The sequence below is a fragment of the Cynocephalus volans genome, chromosome 5 (genome assembly GCF_027409185.1).
Source record: "Cynocephalus volans isolate mCynVol1 chromosome 5, mCynVol1.pri, whole genome shotgun sequence".
NCBI classification, from domain to species: Eukaryota; Metazoa; Chordata; class Mammalia; order Dermoptera; family Cynocephalidae; genus Cynocephalus; species Cynocephalus volans.
In genome coordinates, this window is record NC_084464.1 from 10,145,836 (window position 1) to 10,165,182 (window position 19,347).

At 37.5% G+C, this 19,347-nt stretch overlaps 1 pseudogene; it reads right to left on the reverse strand.

The window, feature by feature from the left end:
* Positions 1-6,022: 6,022 nt before the first annotated feature.
* LOC134378873 (DCC-interacting protein 13-alpha-like) lies at positions 6,023-8,241 on the reverse strand (annotated as a pseudogene).
* Positions 8,242-19,347: the final 11,106 nt, after the last annotated feature.

Sequence of the window (19,347 nt, forward strand, 5' to 3'; positions counted from 1 at the left end):
CTCTTGGCTATTGTAAATAGAGCTGCAATCGACATGGGAATACAGGTGTCCCTTAGACATGGTGTTATCCATTCCTTTGGGTACACCCAGCAGTGGGATAGCTGGGTCACATGGCAGTTCTATCTGTCATTGTTTGAGAAACCTCCATACTGTTTTCCATAATGGCTGCACCATTTTACAGTCCCACTAACAGAGTAGGTAGGTTCCCCTTTCTCTGCATTCTCGCCAGCATTTGTTATTTGTCTTTCTGATAATAGCCAGTCTAACTGGGGTGAGATATCTCAATGTGGTGTGGATTTGCATTTCCCCAATGCTGAATGATGTTGAGCAGTTTTTCTTGTGTCTGTTGGCCATTCATATATCATCCTTTGAGAAATGCCTGTGCAGCTCCTTTGCCTGTTTTTTAATTGGGTTACTTGTTTTTTTTATTGTTAAGTTATTTGAGTTCCTTGTATATTCTGAATATTAATCCTTTGTCAGATGCATAGTTTGAAAATGCTTTCTCCCACTCTGCTGGCTGTCTTTGTGCTCTGTTAATTGTTTCTTCTGCTGTGTAGAAGTTTTTTAGTTTGATATAACTCCATTTCCTTATTTTTCCTTTTGTTACCTGTGCTTTGTGGGTTGTATTCATAAGTCTTTGTGTAGTCCTACTTTCTGAAGTGTTTCCCCTAGGTTCTCTTTCAGGAGTTTTATTGCTTCAGGATGAATATTTAATTCTTTAATCCATTTTGAGTTGATTTTGGTACATGGTGAGAGGTATGGCTCGAGTTTCATTCTTCTACATATGGATGCTCAATTTTCCCAGCACCATGTATCAAAGAGGCAGTCTTTTCCCCAGTGTATGTTCTTGGTGCCTTTGTCAAAGACCAGTTGGCTCTAGGTAGGTGGGCTGATTTCTGGGTTCTCTATTCTGTCTCATTGGCCCATGTATCTGTTTTTATGCCAGTACCATGCTGTTTTGTTTACTATAGCTCTGTAGTACAATTTGAAGTCAATTAGCATTATGCCTCCAGCTTTATTTTTTTTTGCTCAGGATTGTTTTGGCTATTCAGAGTCTTTTGTTGTTCCATATGAATGTTAGGATTGTTTTTTCTATTTCTGTGAAGAGTGTCATTGGTATTTTGATGGTGATTTCATTGAATCTGTAGATCAGTTTGGGTAGTATGGGCATTTTTCACAATGTTAATTTTTCCAATCCAAGAGCATGGAATGTCTTTCCACATTTTTGTGTCCTCTTCAATTTCTTTCAGAAGTGATTTTTAGTTCCCAATTAGAGGTCTTTCCCCTCCTTGGTTAAATTGATACCTAAGTATTTTACTTTTTTAGTGAATATTGTAAATCGGCTTGCTTTCTTGATTTATTTTTCTGCTAGTTCATTATTGAGTATTAAAATGCTACCAATTTTTGCATGGTGATTTTGTATCCTGCAACATGAAAGTAATTGATTATCAGCTCTAGTAGTTTTTTGGTACAGTCTTTTCCAGTTTTCTATGTATAAGATCATGTCATCTGGGCCGACCCCGTGGCTCACTCAGGAGAGTGTGGCGCTGGGAGTGCAGCGGTGCTCCAGCCACGAGTTTGGATCCTATATATGGATGGCCAGTGCGCTCACTGCCTGAGTGCGGTGCAGGCGACACCAAGCCAAGGGTTGCGATCCCCTTACCGGTCACAAAAAAAGAAAAAAAAAAAAAGGTCATGTCATCTGAAAAGAGGGACAGTTTGAATTAATCTTTTCCAATCTGGATGCCCTTTATTTCCTTCTCTTTTCTGACTGCTCTGGCTAGTACTTTCAATTCTTTGTTAAATAGGAGTGGTGAGAATGGGCATACTTATCTTTTTCCTATTCTTAAGGGAAAAGCTGAAACCTTTTTTCCATTCAGGATTATACTGGTGATGGTTGTTGTATTGGCTTTTATTGTGTTGAGATACTTTCCTTCTGTATTAGTCTGGTTCTATTGCTTATAACAAAATACATGGAACTGGGTATTTTATAAAGAAAAAAAATGGGTTGCTTACAGTTTCTAATACTGGGAAGTCCAAAGTCCAGGGAACACAGCTGGTGAAGGTTGTGATGGTGGTGACAGTGTTGGCACAGTATCACACTACAAAAATGGCAGAGCAGAAAGAGCAGCAAGATAGACTCTCCTCTTCATTTAAAGCCCTCTGAACCGTACCCCTGACCACCATTTTTAATTCATTCACAACAGCACAGTCCTACAATTTAATCACCTCTTAATGGCACCACCGTTCAATTACCATTATAAGATTTTCTACCCTCAGCAGTTACAGTGGGGATTAAGCTTCCAATGAATGAACACTGGGGGACATAATTTAATCAATCCACATACCTTCTATACCTAATTTGCTAAGAGCGTATATCATGAACAGATGTTGAAATTTGTCAAATGCGTTTTCTGTGTCTATTGAAGTAATCATATGGTTTTTCTCCTTGCTTTTATTGATGTGGTGTATCACATTTTTAAATTTGTGTATGTTGAACCATCCTTGCCTCCCTGGATTAATCCCACTAGATCATGATGTATAATTTTTTTTGACTGTACAAAAATCATTAACTTTATTATACATTAAAAAGTCTTCTAACATACTTCCTGAAGCTTTGTCAGCAAATACCTATTTTGACAAAATGAAAAAATAAGTTCTTCACCCCACACGTATACCATGATCACATAAAGTTGAGTTCTTCAAATGCAATTCTAAAGGGAAATATTGCTGAATTTTAATTGTATGCTGCATGATTGATAGTATCAGCAAAATAAGAATTACCAAATTCACTAACATTACGAAATCACCAAATATACAAAGAAATTTTGCACATTAGTTATAACTTAATCCCCAGTTCTCATATTAACTGAAGTAAATTACATATGAATGCAGCCACAAAACATTGGTTAAAAAGTATAACATGATTCCACTTTATGTATTATTATTTACGTATTAAATCTTTCTGTATTAATTAATGTAGAAGAACAAAATTTCCTGAAAAGAGTAAACCAAACTTGATAAAAATAAAATGAAGGATTTGTGTGCTACAATTGGTGTATTTAAATATTTAAAGTACAATCTGAATGCTAGGAAGTTGTCGTCTAAATCAACATTAATGTTTTCATTTTATTCAGGTGGCAGAAAATTTTGCAATGCATTAGCTCTTAGGTCTTGTCAGCACTTGTAATGGTATCCAAATTTTAAATATTGTGGTTCATAGATATCACTCAAAATTAACTCAGATACTTTACCTCTAAGGTTATATGTTACCTAGATGTTATGCACACCCTCCTCTCTCCCAAGCATAATGGAAATAAATTTACCATCTCTAGATTGTGAAGCCTGAGAATTCTTTTGAATTTAAACATGAAGTAATCATTGCAGACATGGCAAAAACCGGACTAGCTCTGAGGACTCTGTTCAAGGTAACAGTTTCAGTCCCTTAATAGAAAGTTTTCAAAAATTTAAAGGACAGAAGGAATAACTGGTTTCCCATCTACTGACTTCATTACCATAGTTACAAAAGTACTGTTCTTGTAGGTAACAGAACGCACAGCAGAATTAGGTAGGCTTAATTTCTTTCCTTTCAAAAAAGCAGTTTTGTTAATGTCTAAAAACCATTAAGTATAAATTTGAATCTGAAAAAGATATCTCAAAATCTAATCCAATCACCATCAAAGCATCCCAGAGCTAGAAGGGATTTCAAAGGATACCAGAACAAGATTAGCTTTAACATTAGGCACAAACACATGGGAACCTTAATTAAAGAGAGAGCTTATTAAGGTTGATGCTTCAATATCTGCAGTAATGGAATAGTTCATATAGTTCAACAGTAATGGAACAGAAATTGAATCATCTAAAATTGTTCAATCCACTCATGACTTCTATTTGGCACTGGAATGCATTTTGGTCTGGCCCATGGACATGGGTGTATTATTGTGGAAATTCCTGTGAAAACATGACTTGAAAGGAACATATCTGTTGAGCGTCACTAGGTCTCCAGTGCCATGAATAACTAGCCCACACTTTGACCCAGAGTGCAAAGTGCAACAGTTTGCTACATGCATAGCACCCGCTTAGTGAAACTGCCTCCTAATGATGACCACCTTCCCTGTAGGGTGGCAGCTTTCATCTAAACTAAGTGAGGTGACAATTTGTAGTATAAACAAAAGACTTACTGAAAGCCCACTTATCTCAAAAAGGTCTTAAAAGCAGGACTTGCCATGACTAATCAAGTGCTGACCACAAAAGAAATTTCAATGTCAACAGAAGGAATGATACACTATAAAGAAAGCATTCCCCTTGGTAAACATAAATTTTTTATCAGAAAGTATTCCATAAAATCCTGCTTTTTTACTATATGTTTTGGTAACATAAGGCTTCAACAAGTATTAAATAATCATTACTCCCATTTGGCACATGGATAAAAAAATCATGATCCTAATTATCTATCCTACTCCTACAGAAAACAGCATAACAGTGTGAGACAGCTGCGCTATATTTTGTCAACAAAAACAAATGCCATTTCTAGTTCAATACTAAGAAAAAACTATTTCAAAAAACAAAAGGCTTTCCCTTATGAAATTAGTCTTAGTGGTTAACCTTTTGAAAATCTGTAAATGTATAACTATGTAAAATATTTTACTCAATATATTTAACTTGTGTATATATATTTTTACATGTGAAACACATGAACATAATTTCTATAAGCAATGTTAAGAATTTGATTGAAGAAATCAAGGTTTGACATACAAGTTAGGCAATAGAGAAATGTCATTTTAACCTTGGCACCAGGCTAAAATCCTTCCTTGGTTAACTTCTCCTCTACTATACCAGGCATTCAGTTTTTTTTCAGTCTTTCATGGAATTAGACCCTTTACTCATCTGAAGAGTAAAATATTTACAATAATTAGTGCAAAATATTTTATTCTTATACATTAGTTATTTGTCTTTGTGGATATAAAGCGGTGATTCAGTATTTTATCAAAACATGGGACTATGAAAATACTAGGAATATCAGTCTGAAATTTAAAAGATTACATTTTCTAAATGAAACTCTGGGAATTTTTACTTTAAGCAGAAAACAATTGTTATAGAACTTCTTTTGAAAGGTCCCTTAATTTTTCAATAAAAATTATTTCACACAATGCAGAAAATACAATTTATCATCCTGTTAACAATATCTTTACATGTCAATCCTAATCTAAAATGTACTTGAACAAAAAAGAATCTTTTAATACATTCCAAAATTTTATTTTAACCATTACTGCTCTGTAGAAATAACTGAAATCCTAACCTGAGAACTACGAATGAGATAATTAAATGCCAAGGGCTGTATCAATCTTGAACCGAAGACACTTAAGCGTCTTTCCCACGGCCTCAGGTGTAGGACATCAGAGAAGTGTGAGCAATCGAAGAAAGTGCCCTGAAACCAACAGTACCACCTGCCATCATTTGAAACTTTAAGTCTAAAATCTCTGTTCTAATTTTTTTAATAAAAGTTCTATTGCACATATAATATTGTTAAAATATCTGCAAACTTGTAGAATTCTCTGTATAAAGGTTTTGAACTTATTCAGTTGAATGCTTCCTCACTACAAGCACAATGTTCCTAAAGAAAGAGAGGGAGCATATCCATAAATATTTGAACCTAAAGAACAAATGATTTCTTATGGTCATAACCAATTACAATGCAAGATAAAAATTTCACAATCTGAAGGAAAAAATGCCTGAGCAAGTACTTCCTCAGCAATCTACTTCGGGGAGATGAGCAGGCTTCTTTTACACATGTGGAATTTAATATTAATGCATAGTATAGTGATTTTTTAAGGAAAAAAATCAATGCAAACCTAAGTCAGCAAGTTCAATCTTACTTTTTAAAATGAAGCTAAAACAAACCAGCAAATACAAAGCTTAGTCTCCTCCTTGATATTTCAACACAGTTGTTACCTTGTACCATTTCACCACAGAAATTGTCAAATTCCAAGGGGGGATATTCTATCAAAAAGCAAGGATAAGTTTATGCTTCTGACCCTCTCTTCTTCGCTTCTTCTCCCAATCGCTCTCTTCTGACGGCTGCTGCTAAGGACGACAAACTGCCCCTCACTACTGGCGTCGTTTGTTCTACTGGAAGCAGCTATCAACCGACGTTGCTCTTCCAAGCCCTTTTCAATTTGCTTTTGCTTACTGAGTTCTTTCTGTTGCTTCTCTTCCACTCTCTCTATTTCTTCTTGTTTTTCTGACGCCCTGCGATCCAGTTCGGCATGCAAAGCTATCTGCTTTGCCGTCCAACAGAATCACAAATCTTTCCCCCCCGTTGTTTGATTCAAATATATAACAGACTGATGACAGATTCCTTTCACTTCTCCCTCCTGACGTCCGAAGAACAAATCCAAAAAGCCGCTTCTTTTCCTGGTGTGCAGCATACGAAACTACACAGGGTAATGGACACGTGAGCCTTGTGACTTGTGTTTGTGGATCAATTAACTTGAAACAGTCACAAGTCACTAATAAATGTGATTCTGTTCATACGAAAGATGTCATGGACGGCCCGGGCAGCTAAGATTTGGCGCATTGTTTCATAAACAACATCTGGATGGTCATCTGATTTCACCTCCATAGAACCGAGGAATCGAACAATAAGTAACTGATGAAGAACAGAATCTTCGGTTTCAGAGTTTGTGCTTCCTGCAGATTCTCCACGTGGATTCGTGCACCTGCCTCCCTGGCCAGAGGCTGCTGCTTGGCCAGGCTGATCGTCATGCACAGGAGAAATGACGTCGGACTGTGCTGGAGTGTCCGGGGCAACAAGAGGATCTAGAGAGAGGGCAGCCAGATCTGTGCACTCAGATCCCAAGGATCCCGAACTGCTGGTTCGAGCTGTTGATGGCCGAGAGTGTCCTGCTGGCCGTAGGCTTTCGTGCCTCTGCAGGAAAGATGGGGGAGGAGTGACAGCTTCCGGAGCAGACTGACTTAATCGTGCAGCATTTTCCTCTGGATTTTCACTTCAGTAGATTTGTTTAGATATGTTGTTTATTGTACAGATCCACTCTTCATGGTCTTTCTTACTCTCTGCTTGTAAAATTGAAGATTTTTTCCCATCAAAAGAAGTGATCTGAAAACAGTATCGCCCGTCTTCACAGTCCACAGCCATCACTGCACAGTTGTCTGTGTGCATGGCCAGGCCTCCTGCTACATCCCCACGGGCTTGACTCATTAAATTTCCACCCTGCGTGAAGCAAAACTGTCTGTCCCAGGTAGATGACACCAAGCCTGTTTTATTTCTAGCGTGAAGGTATCCAGCCTTTCGGGTTAAGTTTCGATTAATAGGAAATTTGGTGAGGTCTGGGTCAGGCACATATGAGGGGTCACTGGCTACTTCCAAATCCTCTATTATCTGTTGCATGGTCTCTACGTCACTGTCCATTTCCCTGCGAACATTCTGCACACTTGTCCCAATATTAGCTAAAAATTCTTCCAGTTGTTCACTGACATTTTCAGAACCCATCTGAAAGAAACTTATCTGATCTTGCATGTACCCAAGTAGAGGTTCTAACAATGCTGTCTTTTTCTTGTCCTGAAGAGTATTTAATGCACAAAAATAATGCATCATGGTCTGGTGTTGTTTCTTTCTGGAAGTGTACACATCTTCTGTTACTTCATATTTCACCTTGTCATTCTCTCTTTTTTTTTTGACAATCGGCTCTATCTGTTAATTGCAGCATCATGATCATTACTGGCAATCTGAAACACTTCCTTTAATGTTAATATTTCTTTCAGATCTCTTTCTTTAAACTGGGTAATGGGGAACATCATGGCATGAGCAAGTTGAGTTGAAAGTACCGCATGACATGAGCTAAGTTCATCTATAACTTTTGAAAACTGTTGTAAAGTAGAGCTCATAACCTCATCATCACCCCCCAGTGGAAAACGCTGTTTTTCATATTCTTTTAAAAGTTTTGAAGTCAGGTGTGTTGCTGCACTTAATTCATTCTGTGCATCATAAATCCGATGCATAGCTTGATACAGTTCGTTCATACAGTTGGAAATAGCTGCAGCATCTTCTTCAAATACACCCAGGAAAGACCTTGTCTGCGGGCTGTCCTCCAGCGTCTCCTCTATGGGCAGCTTGTCGGTCCCCTGGCCTTGTGGAGGAAGCGACCGCCCACAGGTCCCCGCGCCCGCAGCAGCAGCAGCAGCTGACCCCCACCCGCTCTCCTGCAGCAGGCTCTGCACCATCCATGATGTATAATTTTTTTGATGTGTTGTTGCTGTATTCTGATTGTGGATATTTTGTTGAGGATTTCTGTATATATGTTCATCACAGATATCAGTCTGTAATTTTCTTTTTTTATTTGATCTTTGTCTGGTTTGGGTATCATGATGATGCTGGCCTCATAGAGTGGATTTGGGAGAGTGGCCTCTGTTTCAACTTTTTGGAATAGTTTGAACAGAATTGGTATTACTTCCTTTTTAAAGCCTTGGTAGAATTCAGCAGTAAAGCCATTCAGTCCTGGGCTTTTCTTTGTTGGGAGACAGCTGATTACTGTTTCAATATCATTGTTTGTTGTTGGTCTGTTCGGGTTTTCTTTTTTTTTTTTTTTTTCTTAGTTCAGTCTTGGTAGTTTGCATTTGTCCAGAAATTTATCCATTTCCTCCGGGTTTTCATATCTGTTGGCTCTAGTTATTTATAATAGTCGTTAATGATTCTTCATATTTTTTTGGTATCGGTTGTAACATCTCCATTTTCATTTGTAATTTTTGTTATTTGAGTCTTCTCTCTATTTTGTTGCTGTTGTAAATCATGCTAATGGATTGTCTATTTTGCTTATCTTCTCAAAAAACCAACTTTTTATTTCATTGATCTTTTGCATAGTTTTTTTGGTCTCTATTTCATTTAGTTCTGCTCGGATCTTAAATATTTCTTTCCATCTACTACTTTTAGGATTGGATTGTTCTTGTTTTTCTAGTTCTTTGAGTTGTAATGTTAGGCTGTTTATTTGAAGTATTCTATTCTTTTGATGTAAGTGTTTATTGCAATAAACTTCCCTCTTCATACTACTTTTGCAGTTTCCACAGGTTTTGGTATCATGTATCTTTATTTTAATTTATGTCAGGAAATTTTTTGATTTCTTGTTTAATTTCTTCTCGAACCCACAGGTCATTAGAGAGCCTATTGTTTAGTTCTCATGCACTTGAGTAGTTTCCAAAGTTTTTCTTGTTATTAAGTTCCAGTTTTAATCTGTTGTGGTCTGAAAAGATACTTGAAATGCTTGTGATTTTTAAAAATTTGCTTATACTTGATTTGTGACCTACCTAACATGTGGTCTATACTGGAGAATGTTCTATGGGCTAATGAGAAGAATGTATATTCTGTAGTTGTTGCATAAAATGTTCTGTAGATATCTACCAGGTCAAATTGTCTAAAGTTTAGTTTAAACCCTGTGTTTGTCTGCTGATTTATTGCCTAGATGATCTGTCCCATGCTGAGAGAGGTGTGTTTGGGTCACCCACTATTATTGTATCAGGGTCTATCTCTTTCTTTAGGTCTAACAGTGTTTGCTTTATGTATCTGGGTACTCCGGTGTAGGGTGCATACATATCTATGATTGATACGTCTTATTGCCAGATAGATCCCTTTATCATTATATAGTGGCCTTGTCTCTTTTTATGGTTTTTTATTCTATCTTATCCAATATAAGAATAGCTACTCCTGCTCATTTTGGGTTTCCATTTGCATGGTCTGTCTTTCTCCATCCCTTCACTTTTCGTCTGTGTGTGTCTTTACAGGTGAGGTGAGTCTTGAAGGCAGCGTGTAGTTGGGTCCAGCTTTGTGATCCAGTCCCTCAGTCTATGCCTTTTGAACAGGGGGTTTAACCCATTCACATTTAGGGTTGTTATTGGCAGGTGTTATTTTGCTCCTGGCATCTTGTCACTTTTTGTTTAGATGATTTAAATGTGCTCTGTTTCTTTTTCCCACTCTTATGATTTGTCTTCAATGCTTGTTGGTTTTTTGAGGTGGTGAGATTTAGTTTCTTTCTGTTGCTCATTTGCACGTTTGTTCTGCCAGTGGTTTGTGTTCTTTCTCGTGTGTTCATGGTAGTTATTAGCATTTTTCAGATTCCAGATGCAGAACTTCTTTGAGGATTTCATGTAGGGCTGGTCATGTGGCTGTGAACTCCTGAAGCTTTTCTGTTTGTGTGGAAAATATACTATTTTCCCATTATCTCTGAAGGATAGCCTCGCTGAAGGATAGTATTCTTGGATGGCAGTTTTTTTCTTTTAGTATTTTGAATATATCATCCCATTTTCTTCTGGCCTGTAGAGTTTCTGTTGAGAAGTCTGCTGTTAGTCTGACAGGGTCTCTCTTATAGATGATGTGATGCTCTTCTCCTGCTTCTTTTAAGATTCTCTCTTTGTCTTTGAGCTTTGCCAGTCTGACTATAACGAGTCTTGGAGAGGATCTTTCTGGGTTGAATCTGTTTGGATCTTTGAGCCTCCTGAATCTGAAAGTCCATGTCTCTTCTCAAACCTGGGAAGTTTTCCATTATTGTTTCATTGAATAGGTTTTCCGTGCCTTTTCCTTTCTCCTTCCTTTCTGGAACACCCATGATTTGAAAGGTTGTGTGCTTAAGGTTGTCTGCTAGTTCTCTTAGATTTTCTTCACTTTTTAAAATTCTTTTTTTTATCTGCCTAGGTTATTTCTAAAAGTCTATCTTCAAGATCAGAAGTTCTTTCTTCTTCTTGCTGTAGCCTGCTGCTTAAGCTCTCAGTGGTGTTTTTCATCTTGTTGAGTGAATATTTCAGTTCCATGAGTTTTGCATTCTTTTTCAGGGTATTAATCTCTTTGTAAATTTCCTCCTTCATAGCCTGGATTTTCTGCTGTCTAACTGTCTTCTCAAAATTCAGTGAGCTTCCTTAAGATTGTTGCTTGGGATTCCTTTTCATCATTTCAAGGGTTTTCTGCTCTATAGGGTCTGGTATTTGAGAATTACTTTACTCTTTTGGTGGTGTAATATTTTCCTGGGATTTCTCATTTCTAGTATCTCTACATTGATGTCTGGTCACCTGGTAGAGAAGTTGTGTCTTCTATTACTCTGGAGTGGGCTTTGAGGAGAGAGATATCCTCTGCTTTTTCTGGTCTCTGCTGATGACTTTCCTTGTGTGAAAGCAGTTCAGTGTCTGGTGGGCCCCCTGCCTGGTGACTGTGGCTACTGCTATGGTGTTGAGCCACTTTTTCAGCAGTTATGGCTGTGGTGGTGGCTATGGTGGACCACCAGCACAGAAATGGTGTTTTCAACATGCTTCTTGCTTGCTTCCATGCAGGGGATGCTGCCCTCAGCTCCTGCCATGGACCCCAGGTGTGCTCCATTTCTTGCCTGCTTCTAGGCAGGTGGGGCTTCCCTCAGCTCCTGGCTAGGTCCCTGGGTATGCTCTCTGCTTTGGTTTTTTTACAGCATACCTGCCACTCTCTCTGCAGGAGTTCCTTTGGACTACTGGTGCTGCTTTGTCTATGTGTCACAAATCCCAAAGTGCCTGGAGCATACATTCCCCACCCTCTACTTCAAAGTTCAAAGCCAAAGACTAAAGGATGCCAAGCCCAGCTCCCTTGCCTGAAGGAAGGATGAAACCTGGCACACAGTTTGGACTCAGAACTCCCCTGTAGAATCAGGCTAAAGGTGGGACATAGCCTGAGATGGTCGCTCACTGGACTTCTTGCACTTTCCTATCCTGTTTTCCTCATTCATTAGTGGTATATCCTGGGAGAAATTCCTTGATAAATCACTTGCACATGTTTTCTCTTCTCAGGGCAGGGTCTGCTTCTGGAGCACCTGCCTGAGACAGTGACAATTTGAATTATTGAATGTATTTCTCTTCACATGATCCCTCCTAATGCCAAACCATTTTTATTAAAGGCTTAGTTTACATATAGTTTCATTTTTATTTGTTTAATTTTACGTAAAAGTTATAATGTTGATATAAAGGAGTCCATGTATTAATGGATAGACCTAACCAGAGTTCCGTAAGCTTGCTCTCTTATAAGTATTTCTGAAAATTTTGAAAGGTTAATGTAAATGATTGGAAATATGCAATGTTTAGATCTAAATTTGTAATATTAATTCTATTTGATAATGCATGCTATATGTCAGGTTGCTTTTCATGTGTTATTTAATTTTCTTAGCAAATCCACAAGGTCAGTCTTATTGTTACCAATTTATAGATGAAGAAACTAAGGTGCTGGAAGTTAAATAAATGCACAGTAGATAGCTGGATCCTGACTTTGAACCTAGGATTGACTCCCAAGCCTATGCACTTGTCATCAAACTTCATTACATCAAAATGGAAAAAAGAGAAGAACCATGTAAATAGAGTTTCTTCCATGTTAATTAGAGATAAATAGAAATGTATTCTTTTGCAGTATTCTTCATAATTATATGGAAACTTTTATGTATTATAAAGAATTAGAAGTTTCTCATGAATAATCTTTTCCTTAACAGTGGTTTGCAAAGGAATGTTGTCCCATACTAATGAGAGAACCTTCATGAAAAGATTCCTAGATAGCCTGTCTAAGTAAAGAAACAATTCTTTGAAAAATGATCATTTTGACATTTTAGGCTAATAAAAAATATTAAATCAGCTTCCTTTGGACATTTCACTGATGATGAGATGGTAGAAAACCATAAGTGAAGAAAGACAGTCACCTGAGTGACTAGATTCTTTGTGTGTCTAGCTGGCAAGATAGATTAAATAGTGCTTTTCTTTTGGGGATGCTTTAAGAATTGTTATACACACTGTTTTCATAGTTTCTCATCAGTTTCCATATCATTTCTTGGCTTCAGGACAGGCTATTGATAGAATTCAATCAGGTAGAGAAAAGGTTACAATACTTGCTCTGGGAACTGTTTGAAAACTCTCAAAGGAGATGTGGTCAACTCTGCTCTTGTGTGATGACAGAGAGGTCATATATTTCTCTAAAACATTAGCCATGGGCCATAGATGCTAAGTTGTTGCAATGAAAACTGCAGAAATTTATCAGTAGGAATGGTGTGTAACCTTACAGAGCACATTGAAAATAAATAAAAACAGTGTTGTAGGAAATATTGAAAAAAATATTCTTGTGTCAATGCATGATTCCAGATTCTGGACTTCCTTGAGGATTTCTTGTAGGGTTGGTCATATGGCGGTGAACTCCCACAGTTTTTGTTTGTCTGGAAAATACACTATTTTCCCCTCATCCCTGAAGGATAGACTTCCTGGGTATAGTATTTTTGGTTGGCAGTTTTTTTCTTTTAGGATTTTGAATATATCATCCCATTTTCTTCTGACCTACAGGTGATTTGATGCTCTTTTCTTGCTTCTTTTAAGAGTTTCTCTTTGTTTCTTCTTCCTCTAGCCTGCTGCTTAAGCTCTTGGTTGTGTTTTTTATTTTGTTGAGTGAATATTTCAGTTCCATGAGTTCTGCTACATTCTTTTTTAGAATATTTATCTCTTTGTGAATTTCCTCCTTCATAACCTGGATTTTTTTTCTTGCTTCATTATGTTGTTTAACTGAGTCTTCTAAGATCTCAGTGAGTTTCCTTAAGATTGTTGCTATAAATTCCTTTTCATTATTTCAAGGGCTTCCTGCTCTATAGGCTCTGGTATTTCAGAATTACTGTATTCTCGTGGTGGTGTCATATTTTCTTCAGTTTTTGTGTTTCTAATTGAAGTTTTGACATCTGGTAGAGCAGCTGTTTCTTCTACCATTCTGGAGTGGGCTTTGAGGAGAGAGATCTACTCTTCTTTTTCCATTCTTCACTGGTGACTCTCCTTGTGTCAGTGAAGTCGAGTGTCTGTCAAGTCACCTGCACAGTGGCTGTGGCTACTGCTGTGGAATCGAGTTGTTTTTGTCGCAACCATTGCTATGGCAGTGGCTTTGGTGGGCCACCCACATGAAAGTGCTGTTTTCAGCATGCTCTCTTGTCTGCTTTTGGGTGGATTGGGTGGCTGCCCTCAGCTCCTGCATATGACCCTGAACATTCCTATCCTCTGTTTTTATATTTTTGATATGTGAAAAATTATATCTCCTAGGTTTCTAATTGATAATATTTTATAATATGAGAGAAGTTGAACATTGTTTCTTGTGTTTACTGTCTTAGTATGGACAGGCTGCTATTAACAAAATACCATAAAACCAGTAGATTATAAACAAATTTATTTCTCACAGTCTGAAAGGCTGGGGAGTCCATGAACCAGGTGCCAGCAGATTTGGTGTCTGATGGGGCTCAGTTTCCTGGTTCATAGATGGCACCTTCTTGCTGTGTCCTCACATGTGGAATGATAAATGAGCTCCCTTGGGCCGTTTCATAAAGCCACTGATCCAAATCCTGAGGAGCCTCCTCTCATGACCTGATCTCCTCCTCACACCGACACTCTGAGTGGTTTGAATTTCAACATATGAACTTAGGAAGATACAAACATTCAGACCATAGCACTGACCACAGGTATTGGTTTTTTCAAAACTACTTGTTTATATCCTATTATTTATTTATTTGTTCTTCACTTTTTTATTGATTGATGTGAGCTCTTTAGCAGTTATGAAAACTATATCTAGATCTGTTATTTTCCTTGCAAATTGGGTTAAACTTTCCCAGTGTGTATAAAGAAATTATAATTATTCTTCCTTTTTGAATTTGAGGCTTTGTAAATTTCTTCAAAATATGCCAGGACTTAAAAAAAATTTACCTCCTATTAGGCTTTTTCTAATCATCCACCTAAAATAGATAGCATCTTTCCCAATATACAGATAAGAAAGTTGAAGGTCAGAGAGGGTAAATAATAGGCCCAAGGCCACGCAGCTTGTAGATAGTGCAAACTGGAGCCAGAATATAAGCTCAACGTCATCTGACTCCAAAGCCAGTATCGATGTATTATCCTGTCCCATCCTAGCCTCATCACCTCCCATGGATAGAAATATAGTATTTTAGGGTTGAAAGAGATTTTCTATGCAAGGTCTTAAAAGATAGATCTGAAAGGACATATAGATTCCTGGTAGTAGATATTTGAAGCTTATCAGTTTCACCAACAGTTACTTCTACTAGAGAAATTCTCAGAATTATTTTACTATGATGTATAGAATCTCTGATATTTACTACTTTTGCATGCATTAATGCCCTCTCATTTTTAATGCCCCTTCCAGATGATAAAAATTATTATGTGTGATTATTATTATTTGCATTAGGAAGGCTAAGATTTCTAGCTGGATTTAATACTTAATCCCCATCAGTATAGTTATTTATTATTCAGAACATTATGTGGTAGCAGAACTATGACTATCAGTAATTAAGGGTTTCTATGAAACTCTTGGAATAAATTTTCAGATTTAGGAAAAACAAAAGGCTGATTAATGGCATATTCCTGCTAAATGTCAGGAAAACAAAATATATGCTCTCTGTCAGTAAATCAAAATTACTGGTAGTCCTAGAAGAATGCATAATCAAAAGAGTTGGTAACGTAATGTTAACTAATTCTTTATATTTGAGTTGTTTAAGATAAATTATTAATCTTTACTGACCATAGAAATTATATTATTTGAGTTGAAAGATTGAGGTTTAAGGGTTCTGCTCAGCAGGTCGAACTTACGTTCCCATAATTTAACAGTTAATTGCTGATTATGGATGAGCATGTCATAATACTGTATTATCTCTTTTTTTGAATAAAATTATATAAGGTTTTGCTTAGCAAGGAAAAGGCAATTTATATGTAGTGTTGTTACTCATCACACAGCCGTTCTAATGACTTTCCTTCAAACAGAATACAATTTTTTATTAATATATATAGAGAGAGATGATTATGACATATAAATTTACTGTATTATTACTCCATTCAATGAATATCTATCAAGCCCCTAAACACTGAGCAGAATATTGAAGGGTATATAGGATAATAAAGACATTGTCCTTGCTCTTGAGTGGGAGATGGGCTGGATGGTGAGCCGAGTTGGTTAGAACTGGGTGTTGTAACAAGAAGGTCAACGGCTTGGATTTCCCAGATCCCTGTAGTGGCCAGCTGCCAAATAATAATAATAATAATAAAAATAAAAGAGATGGGAGAGAGCTATTATAACCCCGATGTTAGTTGTCACCCTATCATCTTGCTCTGCACCGCCCCTAATATTAATCTGTCTTTCTCTTCACTATCCAGATTCAGAACTCAGCATCTTCTTTCACTGTCCATACAGAAACAACTTTCACAAAATTACTGTGAAAAATGTAGACTTTGCTGATGATTTCAGAATACAGTAAAGAGTAATGGTTAAGAGCATGGTTTAAATCCTGGCTCTGAAGCTTCCCAGCTATGAGTTGCTGGGTAAGCAATTTAGATCCTGTGCCTTAGCTTCCCCATCTATAAAGCAGGGGTAATAATAGTACTTACAGGGTGTGGTAAGGATTAAACAAGTTAATGTGTGTAGAGTTCCTTCTGTAAGTGAGTACTGTAGAAAGAAACATAGTTATAATTTTTAAAGGGTTGGCAATGAAAAGGGTTTTCATTACATACCACATAGGTAGAAAAACAACTCTAAAATTCCAATTAGATGTTCCTGTGCTCTCCAGAAGTCTCCTCTCTATCGCCTGGCATCAGAGTTGGGTTAGGATTGGGGATAAGTCCTCTAGCTTATTCTCTCACATAAGCCTAGTCTCCCAGGAGTAGATTAATGAGTTAGAGGGGCCTATAGATCATCTAAAGGGAAATTCAAATACAGGTCAAAGGATAGGTAAAGAGGCCAGGGCTAAATATAGAAATGTGGTAATAATTTGTGTGGAAAAATTGGAGAAATCTCAACGGTGACAGCGAAGAGTAAGGATGAGCAAGCAAAAGGAGAAGAGGCTGGGAAAAACCTCTAAAGGTAACCAAATTATTAAAATTTTAAACATGAAATGTGTACTTCCAACATAAGATGCCAGACGAAGCACACTCTATTTAAGAAAGTTCATTAAAATTATAGTAAAAGATGTAAACCTACAACAATGGAAAGAAAGTGTGATGGGTATCAGAGGATGCAGAAGGCAAACTCTTGAAAAAGTGCTGACAAGTGCAGCTGAGCTTAAAATCTTCACGGAGAGGCTGCAGCAGAGGAGAGAGGAGAAGCTAGACTGACCAGCAGACCCTGGGGACATGCAGGGATCCTGACCATCAGGCCAGATGCGTTAGACAGTAGGTTGGAAAAAGTAGGGCTGAAAGTAGAAAGTAATTATAGGCTCTATATGGAACTTTTGACAATGGATCCCAGAAGACAGTGGAGCATTCCTTCACAGTTGAGGGAAAATGCCATTAACCTAAAATTCTATACCTAAATCATTATTCCCTGTTAGAATTGAATATAGACATTTTGTAAACATGCCATGGGTGAAAAAGTTTGTTTCTCGCATACCTTTTCTAAAGGAATTATTTGAGGATGTGTTCCAAGAAAGCAAAGAACTAAACTAGGATAGAGTAAACTATGGGATTCAGAAGACAGTGTAACCAACTCAGGGGGGCAGTAGAAAGAATCTCTAGTGTGAGCGTGAGGCAACAGGGCCCGTGGGGAGACTGGACAGGAGAAGAGGCTGAAGGGACGGCCAGAGACCAGATGGTGTGAGAGAGTGCTGGTGTGAGAGAGTGCTGGAAGAACGGAAGGATAAGCAAATGGCAGAGTGCGCAAAGGATGAGAGGAGTGATGAAGAACTCCAGGTCAAAATGAAAACCAGAGCAAGAAAATCATGGCCTGAGTATGAAGCAAATGAACTAGGATGCCTCATAAAGATGAAGAAACTGGGTTCCAAACAATAGATAGAATGTGCAAGAAGCTGGAAGATAAAGGAAAACATTCACACATGGAAGAGTAAAATATTTATATAATAAATTCATGGTTCAAAAGTATAGCATCTTGGTCCATTTTGTGTTGCTGTATCAGAATACCACAGACCGGGTAATTTACAATGAAAAGAAAATTATTCAGCTCATAGTTCTGGAGGCTGGAAAGTCCAAGAGCATGGAGTTGAAGAACACTACTTGGCACAACAATGATCAATATTTACACCATCAAACAATGTAAATATTATTAGTTGGTTCTTTAGCTTATGGAATCAACCTGTATACAAACACTGAAAACTTTATTTAGGCATGTAAAAAATTTAAAAGTTCTGAACCCTGACAATATAAAAGTAAGGATTTGGCTACAACATTGAGAAGTGGAGGGAAGGATATAGATGACAAGATAGTTACTTTACGGAGGGGGGAATAAAGGAAACTAATAGAAGGGCCAATATTAGTGATGCAGATCTGCTAGCGAGGGAGGGAAGAAGAGAAAGCATTACAGATAAACTAGATCATCATCAAGCAGTGATGGAGTCAACAGATAAAATCTGAAGCAGAATATTCAAAAACGAGCTGTATAAATGTAACAGAGGCTTCTAGTTAACTATTTAGTATTCATCCTCCTTTTTATACAATAAAAATGAATCAGGGCACATGGCCACCTAGCAAAAACTACATTTTCCTTGCAGTTAGGTATGGCCAACAAGGATGGGAGCTGAAGAAAAGTGTTCGAACTTCAGATCAGGTCCTTAAAATATGAAAAGCATGGCGCTTGCTCTCCCTCCCTAGGCTGGAATGCAGCTGAGGCAGAGAGTCTGTTAAGCACGTGGAAAAGGTCCACCTCTCACAGAGGCCAGAGCAGGAAGACAGAAGCAGCCTGGCTCCCAGCACTATCAGAGTGCTCTAAATTGCCTACTAGGGCTATGTGAGAGGAAAATAGCTTCTGCCATGCTAACACCACTGTATTTGGGGGTTTGGCGTTAGAATAGCCTGACTTGTATCTTACTCCTTCGAGTAATTATCTGGAGACATAAAGGTAAACATGTAAGATTTAAAACAGAAATGATTGAAAGTTTTATTCTGGAAACTAGAATCAGGTGGTGTAGCAGTTGAACAGAAGATAAACATTGCTTTTCATTACAAAGCTATGTTATTTAATTTTTAAGCATGTGCTTGCTCTATTTTGATGAAATGAAAGGTCATTTGTTAAGTAGAAGAAGATAGGACATATACAGTAGCAAAATGAAAATAGCCCATTCTTTCACCACTATGAGAAAACAACTTGGTGATTTACTTTAAGCTACTTTTCTACACACATTTTTTCTTTGTTTGATCGAAAGTCTACATTTGACATTTAAATTTTTTACCTACATTATTGTACATGTGTTATTTTATTTATTTACTTATTTTTTTGGTGGCTGGCCAGTGTAGGTGTTGAACCCTGGCCCTTGGTGTTATCAGTACCATGCTCAAGCCAACTGAGCTAACCAGACAGCCCCCATATATATT